Genomic DNA, 7,500 nt, shown 5'->3' with positions numbered 1-7,500 from the left:
TCACACCCAAACTTCTGCCTGAGGAATACAAAGGAACGTTTTTAGACGCGACCCGCTAAGGTTGAACGAGCGGCGGTGCTCGAAATTTAGAATGAAATAGCATGATTTCAGTTTTATCATGATTGAGCTTGAGTTCGTTCAGGTTCATCCAGTTACAAATAGATGCGATACATTCCTCAATTTTAGACTTTGCTAAGTCAACCTCTTGCGTTTTAAAAGAAAAATACAACTGATTATCATCAGCATACATGTGGTAATCAAGACCATGTGATTGTATAACCTCAGCAAGTTGTGGGGTGTAGAGTAAGTATAATACTGGTCCCATCACAGATCCGTGTGGAATACCAACCCTACGTTCTCGTGTTGTAGACTTTTTGCTATTTATGCTGACATACTGGGTTCTGCTGGCGAGGTATGGCCGAAACCATTCCAAAACTGTGCCTTGGATACCAAAAGTAATTTGGAGTCTAGACAACAAGCGAGAATGATTAACTGTATCGAACGCTGCCGATAGATCTAAAAGTACTAGAAAGACGTTCTCTCCTCTATCTAAAGACAGTAATATGTCTTCCGTGATGGTAAGAAGAGCTGTCTCTATACTATCACATACTTTATAAGCAGATTGTAATGGCTCATGCAAGTTGTTGTTGATCAAATATTTGTTTAGTTGAAGATATGCAGACTTTTTAATCAATTTAGATAGAAACTTCAAGTTTGATACTGGACGAAAGTTGGAATAAAGCTCGAAATCAGCATTAGGCTTTTTTAGTAGTGGTGTTAATAGGGCAACCTTCAAGTCGTCTGGCATTACCCCAGAAGACAGAGATAAGTTTATGATCATTTTGAAAACAGGAATTAGTTTGCAATAGTATTTTTTCATGATAGTAGCCGGCAATGGGTCTAATGTGCATGATTTGATCTTAGACCTTGCATATAAGGCCATTATTTCTTTCTCAGTAACAATTTCTTATTCACTAAAGCAGGAAGAACAGGTTTTCTCTGGAACAGGTAGACTGTATTGTTCTTGTAAATGATTCATGTTCGCGAAGCCACAACGAATGATGTCAATCTTGGTTGAGAAAAAATCTGCAAAGGAATTAGTCAATTCCTCATCATTCTTTGCTGGCGGATAAAACTTATCGTTATTCTTTTGAAGCAGCTTTTCCACTGTGCGGAAAAGCTGTTTGGAATCATTGGTGTTTAATCTTTGATAATACTTGAGTAATATTCTTCCTTAGCTTTATACAACATTTCATTGACCACCGAACATTGCCTTAAATAGTTTGTTTTGTCATGTGCAAGTCTAGTTGAACGCCACTTGCGTTCAAGTCGACGTTGAATTCTCTTCTGAGTGGCTATGTCCTCATTGTACCATGGAGCATCGGGCTTGTTGACCACTGTGGGAGATTTTATCGGAGCTAGTTTATCGATGGTCTCTCGAAGGACAACATCGTACCTCGTGATTAGTGATGAAAGACTAATATTTTCCTCAAATAAGCCAGAACTATTAATCATATCATCAAAAGACTTAAGTCGAAATATTTATAAGTCTACGTGAGATAACAGTCATCTGCTGATTCGCGGGTTTCCGTAACTTTACATTAAAGGTGACAGCTTTATGATCAGATACACAGAATTGATCTAAGATTGCCACATTTTTCACATTCAGATTCTCAGAGTTATTCCTGGCGATGATAAGATCCAATATATGCCCAAGTCTGTGAGTGGGGACCGTCACATGTTGTGTAAGATTAAACAAGTCAAGTAGATCTATAAATCGATAAGTCATCGTATTAGCACCATCATCTATATGAAAGTTAAAGTCACCCCATATCAAAAGTTCTTCTGGACATAGTACAATTTCTTCTAGAAATCTGGAGAATTCTTCGAAGAAAAGGTTAAACCTTGTATCTTCTGGAGGACGATAGACGACAATCACTCTAAGGGATTTACGACTGATAAAGATCGTATCCAAACACTCAAATGATCTAAATGAATGGTTCAATATTCTTGTTTTGGCACTGATAGATGACTTGAATGGACCTTTGTTGTTCTTATTCCGGTTCCGGATTCCGGATTCTGGCTTTTCCTGACGCCCAACAACCAAGCTCCCGAGCTGTGAGAGTTTTGGGTATATTGCCTTCACATACTAACTTTTATTCACTTTGCAGAAAATTTCTTGCATTTCAAAGCAGATTTCGATCGGTGGAGTGATTTCTCTTAAAAGAAATACTTTGTTCAGAACACACGATTACTTTTTGGTACGTATTTACTGATTGCTTTATTACAATTTGGATTCAAATAAAACGCATTTTGTGAATACATTCTCGGAACGTTAAGTACTGTAGAGGCAGGTGAAACAGTGTTAATATCCTGGGAAATTCCGTTTTATTGCCATCATCATCACTAGGGTCAAATGACCGCCTCAACTGCGAGATTGTTTTTAATCCAGGTAGTACTTTGAGCCCCCAACTTTTCATTTAGTAACTTAAAGTTTTCGTCTAACAAGGTAAAAGAGGTTCCCGATAAAGGGATAGTGTCACGCAATTGCAGTGGAACTCCAATAGACGAGTTCACGCTCTTGATTGCATCATGGGTAATAAGGGCAACATGGTGGAAAATTCAAAGGTGTGTATGGAAATTCAAAGCAAAATATACTACTGTACATGACTCTACTTTAGAGACTTTCGCCTTCATAAACCAAACAAATAAGTTCATGTTCACAACTGAGATGAACTAGACTTGGTATCCGTTCTTTAGAATTCCTAAATATTGCTTTTTTTGTCTCCATACATTGTCTGTAATTTGTGCCTTTGGAATTAGAGAAAATATATGGCAGAAACTCTTGGTAATAAAATAATCCCTACAATAGCCATTCTCTCGAAATTTATTCTGCCGCACTTTTGAGCGCATTTCTTCTGTTTTGGAAAATGAAAAACCCAAAATTGCATATCATGAATACTTTTCATCCTTTTGAACTTCCTTACAAACCTTTGAATTTCTCTCCATCTTGCCCTGATTACCCATGATACACTCAAGAGCGTGAACTAGTCTATTTTCACCGAATGCAAATATAGCGGATCACTCGGTTCGCCCGGGCCGAGCTGCTTGAAAGCGAGGTTGTCGAGGACAGGCTTTTCCCAGTGGATTGGTGCTTTACGCACACAAACAGAGGACAATATTCCCGGAGTTTGCAGAGCTCTCAAGTCTTAAAGTTTTCAGAGAATCAGATGCTTTCAGGAGATTGCGCCAAAGGCACACGTGTCCAGTGTTTCTTGTGCCGGAGGCGCCAAACAGTTCAAGGGGAGTCCGGGGGAATGCTCACCGGTAAAATCTTTGAAATTTGCACTTCTCAAATCGCTGGAAATGCACCTTCGAGTCCGCCATTTTGGTTGAGAACCTGTTCTTCATACATTAATGGGTGAAAGTCCTGAAGAAACAAGAAAATTGGCCGCACACGAACAGATTGAACATTGGCCGAAGTTCAGTGCCAGTGAAGGAACAAATTTGGATTCATGAGCACTTCTAAAACCTTGAAAGGTAGAGTTACCTACAAGAAAAGTGCCAATGCGTGAGAAATGCTCGTGTCGGCGTGAGAACGATCGCCAGCAAAATTAAACGAAGAGCTTCGATTCTGGCTTAAGTACAGAAATCAATCCTTGAAGGGGTTGAAAACAAAAAACAACTAGTGGAGAGTTGAAATGGCTGGAATGCTTCGACTGATTCCCGCTTTACATTGAAACTTCGAGATATATAAATGAAATGTTTATTGCTTTGTTTAGGGCTGAAGAATATGTCAAAGCTGCCCGTGATCAAAACATGGTTAATCCCGATCCCAACTCTATTTACACAAAGCGCAAGTAACGCCGATTCTCTTTGCAAAGATATCAACATCAAATACATGGCCGTAGCTAGCGGAGGGGCAAGGGGGGCAGTTGCCTCCTCAAAAAATATTCGAAACAAATTAATGTTGTCTCTTTCTGGAGTTTTGGGCAGACAATTTAAACTTTACTGACATTACCAAAAGTTTAGAATCGAATTGATGCAAAAGGGCGAGGCCAAAAGGTCACATTCACATTATTGCAGTGAGAATCAATCCGGGGCAGGGGGACTCCCATATAACAAGGACGAGGGTCCTCGTCGTACCTTTTAGGGGTTAACTTAAAAGCGGTTTTGGTACCTCTCGGGGCTTTTAGCCTCAAAAGGTCCACAGCTGGAGCTTTAGTGGTACCTTCTAGGGTATTGAGCCAAAAAATTATGACAGGAGACATTTGACAATTAACTAATTTTTAATTTTGTCTAATTAAAATCCATAATTTAGTACCTCTTAGAGGTGAAAAAAAAATTCACACCACGCCCACAAGACAGGTTCTTGGTACCTCTTGGGGGCTCCTTTCCAAATTTCCGACGAGCAACCCCGTCCTTTTTATATGGGAATTTTATGGGGGGGGGGGGGGGGAAACAACACCAAGCAACTAAAAATATATTATCAAGACAAACTATTTTCTTGGAAAAAAAAAAACATCACAGCAGTATGAAGGTACGTAGGTCTCGTAGGACAAAACCGGAACAAAAACCATTGCTAAGTGAAATGTTACAGGACCCCCCTAAAAGAGGGGTTCACTCCAATATGTACTTCAGAGAGCAAAATGATGACAAAGGCAAAAGAAATTAACCAGACCACTTACAATTAATAACACACTTGAATTGCGTGGATGCACTTTTTTCTCATCTAAGGCAAAGATGGAAACTCAAACACATTGTTTTCTTGTAAGTGATTTCACTCCTTTCTCATGCATCACATTCGGGTACACAGCAACTCGAAGGCAAGACGAAACAGAATATAAATACCAAATCACATTACAAATTTAAGACAGCAAAGAATGCCAAGCTTCATTGACCTCGCTTTCATGCAACTGGGCCCGGGCCGTCCGAGTGATCCGCCATATTTGCATTTTTGGCGGTCAGTATAAAATGTAGACTGTCTTCCCGGACTGCGGACCTGGTATAAAACCCGGACCAGGTACAAAACGCGGACTGAATACAAAACACTGTGAAAAAGGCACAGAGCAACGAAATAGCGATAGGCTGACGACATGAATTGAAGTTCGACATGAGAATGGTGGAAAAAATGTTTCGCGCCATAATTATCAACCATACAGTGTGTTGCCCAGTTTCCGGCCGGTACCAGTTTCCGGCCAAAAAAAGGTAAACTCGGTTATTTTCGATGGGATTTTAACTCTTCGTCCACCGAAGCGATCCGTCGGAAAAAAACAAACATCTCCGCTATCAACTGATGGTTTAGGCGGGCTTTTTGGTTGAGAAACGAGCGAACAAGAAGGGATTTTGTTCAGGTGAGTAAAATCTTACCGGCTAATTTTTGGCCTTTTCACTGCACAACGAAGCTACCGTACGTAAATAAATAACTCGTTTAATAGGAAATAGTTCACGGAGCTTGATAATTTTTTGAAAGAATTTACATTGAAGATGGAAGTAATTAAGGGACCTGTCATCATAAGCTAGAACTTAGCTGTTTGCGAACGTCAGAAGTCTAAATCCTAGCTAAGATTTTCGCATACTACGCCAGTTTCCGGCCACTGATCTGCACTCACAGATAGATTGTTTAAAACTTATTTGAATTAATGAAATTTTATAACTTACTACTCGAGAAATTAATGAAATGTACATAGCTTAAGCAAGCATGGCGTAATGAGGTACATATTAACTCAGATGTGCTGTGTTAATTGCCCTTGCCTCTTCCCAGAGAATATCGCGCGGGCTTTGTCAAGGTTATACCCTACCCATAGTTAGCAGCTATCTATGCCCTACCATACACCCCTAAGTAATCATTTTGCTCTAATCCCACAAAGCACAGTCGCTAAGCCACATCGAGATAGCCTTGGAAGTCCGTTAAGTCGAGCGGATTGAATGAAATTTCTGCTTTCTATTGATGGCCGGAAACTGGACTCGCTGGCCGGAAACTGGGCAACTTACTAGTTTTGCAAAAAATGGCATAATTTCTTTAGTACTTGAGGTGGGCAGCCGATCTCCGTATATTTTAAAGGTAATTAAATGAACTGTCTCTTGTAGGAAAATGAGAAAGTTTCCGTGCATTAACAAGAAGTTAGGGCGATTACAAACTAAAGTGGCCGGAAACTGGGCAACATACTGTAGAGGTAAACTGGATATTTTTTGGCGTCTGTTGTGTTGATCAGAGGTAAGACACGAAAGTAATTCATGAAACCCTTCGGGGGTCACCAGCTTTATGTTTAGAAATCGAGAAATTTGAAGGACTTCGGTGGGAGATGCTGCTTTCAACAGAGTTTATTTTGAACCGAGACCACACAAAAATCACTGGAAGCATGGACATATATTGAGCATCACGCAAAGGGAAAACTATCTCGACCCGATCTACAAGCGTTGTTATTCACAAATTCACAAATATTTACTTATGCGCATTCCGTGCACATGACGTCATGTGCACTGTCAACATTAACGTATCTTCGGAACAGATTCCACTGTGATGTTTAGACGGGGGTCTCTTTATCTATTCGCAAAACAAATGTTTTGTTGCGATTGTTACAACCTTTTGTTCACCTCGGTGTCGCACGGGTGCGTCTGTAAACGGCAGTCGACCAAGAGAACAACTGTTATAGTCCATGTCCTGATTTACGCGTACACACTACCGACTTTATCTGAAGCCTCTTACGCAGAATTTCGAAGTAAGGATTGTGTGACGAGCCACAACACTCTAAGTGTGTGTTGAATCCATCCGGCCATCCTGGCTCGAACTACGACAACAAGAGTCAGAGGACTTTAATAAAAGAGATGGAATGTACGAAGAATTAAAGTTAATGCCAAAAGTGCTTCCGTTCTTCTCCAAAACAACTTTTTCACTCTATTGTTTTACTTGACTTGCGTTAATTGTTGATGTCCTCAATTAGTGCTCCAGAGCTAGAACGACTAGACACTAGACACATTCATGGAGTAAAGTACAATTTTGAGATAAAATCTCTACTCTTACTTTCTCTAGCCCAGTCGATGTTGTAGCTGAGCATTTCTGTGTTACGTGACAATATTTTGACACGGAATAAGAGTACTCAAGGCCTTTTTTAAAATCTGTATCTGGGCCAGTACAAACCTAGTTTTGTTCTATACTCCGTTGTCCTTGTCTCATACCTAGTCCGCAGTCCACGTTTTGTACCTGGTCCTCGTTTTATACCCGGTCTGCAGTTCGCGTTTCGTACCTGCGTCCGCAGTCTGCAGTCCACGTGTTATACTGACCGCATTTGTGGTATGGTTTAAAGTAAATGGTAATAAAGCTTCTTTTACAAGGGTGACAAGGGTGAAATTAAATTGAAACTTCAAAAAAAAAAAAAAAAAATGGGTGAAAGTTTGAAAATCCCCAAAATTTTAACATGGATAGCTTTTCCTAGCAAAATTCAAGTCATTATCAAATACAAAAAATAAGTGGAAATCGCAATATTGTTGTTCACAATA

General features: G+C 39.9%; 2 long non-coding RNA genes across 2 annotated transcripts in view; one reads left to right on the top strand and one right to left on the bottom strand.

The window, feature by feature from the left end:
- Positions 1 to 7,500, top strand: part of LOC137997087 (uncharacterized) — a 25,157-nt gene that overhangs the window by 5,842 nt on the left and 11,815 nt on the right. The window contains exon 2 of the long non-coding RNA XR_011122408.1: positions 2,172 to 2,261. This is a non-coding gene — a long non-coding RNA (uncharacterized lncRNA). The remainder of the gene's footprint in view (positions 1 to 2,171; positions 2,262 to 7,500) is intronic.
- LOC137997088 (uncharacterized) overlaps positions 3,064 to 7,500 on the bottom strand; it is a 6,241-nt gene continuing 1,804 nt past the window's right edge. The window contains exons 3-4 of the long non-coding RNA XR_011122409.1: positions 4,689 to 4,819; positions 3,064 to 3,550 (exon numbers count right to left, since the gene is read on the bottom strand). This is a non-coding gene — a long non-coding RNA (uncharacterized lncRNA). The remainder of the gene's footprint in view (positions 3,551 to 4,688; positions 4,820 to 7,500) is intronic.

The sequence above is a fragment of the Montipora foliosa genome, chromosome 3 (genome assembly GCF_036669935.1).
Source record: "Montipora foliosa isolate CH-2021 chromosome 3, ASM3666993v2, whole genome shotgun sequence".
Taxonomy (NCBI): Eukaryota; Metazoa; Cnidaria; class Anthozoa; order Scleractinia; family Acroporidae; genus Montipora; species Montipora foliosa.
Note: the sequence above shows the minus strand (reverse complement) of the source record. Positions and strands in the feature narration are given on the sequence as shown.